Here is a 1864-nt window from a genome sequence, read left to right as displayed (position 1 = left end):
CACATGACTCCCCCTCCCCCTCTGCTTGGCAAGGACATGCCTCCATCGACAGTTCAGGGTGTTTATTGAGGTATGTAGGGAGGGCTGAGATCAGTGAGCAGGGGGTAGCCGAGCCTGACCTCAGCAGGCCACCAGGCAGAGCTGGAAAGCTAAGGGGACATTGCCCAGGCTGGTACACTGCGGGGTGAGGTCTGTGTTGGCGGGGGTCCCCACAAGAAGTGGGAAAGACACTGCAGGATAGTGGCAAAGAGGAAGATCTCCAGTCAGGCCAGGCCTGTACCCAAGCACATCCACTTTTCTGGGGACACAGATTCAGGGGCAGAACCCCATGTACCCTGGGAACTCGCCCTTCAGGAAGTTGGCAGGGCGTGTTGAAGCAGTATGGATGCTCAAATAGGGTCCCTGTGCACACGCACAAGCAGAAAAATCAGGAAGGTACTCTGGGGGGTGTGCAAGTGTTAGGATCATGGCAAGGTTGCCTTTCATCCAAGACACCATATAGAAGTCACTGGTAAGGTGGAGTCTTATTTCTTGCACACACACGCTGATGCCTGGGGAGCTAGGTGCTCCCTGACCTTGCACACAGTCCCCAGACTTGGTGGATACTTTGGGCTGAAAGTGGTCGCGCGGGTGGAGGTATGTGACAGTCCCAGGAGCAGCACTCTGATGAAGCGCTGGGTCTCCTGCAGCACCGCATTGGGGTAGGGCAGACGCTGGTGGTCCTTCAGGCCTGGGACGCATGCCTGGCCCACCGTGGTGTCCAGCTTCCCTCTGCACCTTGGCTGGAGCCAACAAACTGAGAGCCATTCACACACTGGCGGGGGGGGGGGCGGTGGTGGAATGTACATGGGGGGAACAGGATCTCAGTAGGACCTTGATGCTGTAAGTCCTAGAACTCTCCCATTCCAACATTCTAAATCCTATCCTAATGATCCACTCTAGGTAGGTCTATGTACTCTATATTTGGCACAGTTTTGAGCTCAGCAGGACGGATTGGGGCTAGTCCTCTCAACTCTCCCCATCTGGAACTCAAGCAGAAGTTGTCATTGAAGAGGTCCAGGAGCCTCAGGAACTCAGGGTCCTTGTAGTCATAGCGGTTCCCGAAGACCATGGAGCAGATACCATTAGATGCAGCGTTACTTATTAATAGTAGCCGCCGGGGGTCGCATGACCAGGTCGTAATGCTCTGGCTCTGCCTCCAGCTAGCTCCTGGACTTACTCATTTCACTCCACTGAAATGCCTTCCTGCAGCCCCTGCGGTCCGTTCGCCACACCCACAGCATGTCCCTCTTCTTTGCGAACAAGCCCCACCAATGGTGGGTTGAAGTTCGCCAGAAAAGCCACCTCCAGCTTACGCACACCCAGCCCGAACTCCGTAAGCGTTCCAAGTGCAAAACTGCTCAGCTTCCGCCAGCCCAGCCCATTGGAAAACAAGGCACCAGGGGATGAAGCAGAGAAGGGGTAGGCCAGGAGCTGGCCATGCCCCTTCAGGCAAGCGTCCAGCCACCGACCAGACTCCCTTGCAACTCCTTCGCTCAACTTCTTTTCCAGCCTTCGTTGCCATCCCAGCCTTCCCGGCCCTCTGCACACATTGGCCCCCTCCTCTGCTAGTCCCGATCCCTGACCAGCGCCTGCTCTCTCTGGCTCTCCCATTTCTGCGCAAGGAACCACCCCCCCTTCCCCACACTTTAGCTCCGCCCCGCCTTCCCCACGCCACTTGCGCTCTTCAGCGCAGTCTCCATGAGGTCCCGCCCCTATTTCCCGGCCCCAGTCCTTTGGCACCGGAGTGAATGCCCAGGTCTGCTCGTCCACCTCCCGGGACTCATCGCTTCCGCGCGTGAAGCGTTCAAAAGGCGGCCGTTTC

This window comes from Artibeus jamaicensis, unplaced genomic scaffold (assembly GCF_021234435.1).
Source record: "Artibeus jamaicensis isolate MK-2021 breed Jamaican fruit bat unplaced genomic scaffold, CSHL_Jam_final contig_47, whole genome shotgun sequence".
In the NCBI taxonomy this organism is placed as follows: domain Eukaryota; kingdom Metazoa; phylum Chordata; class Mammalia; order Chiroptera; family Phyllostomidae; genus Artibeus; species Artibeus jamaicensis.
Note: the sequence above shows the minus strand (reverse complement) of the source record.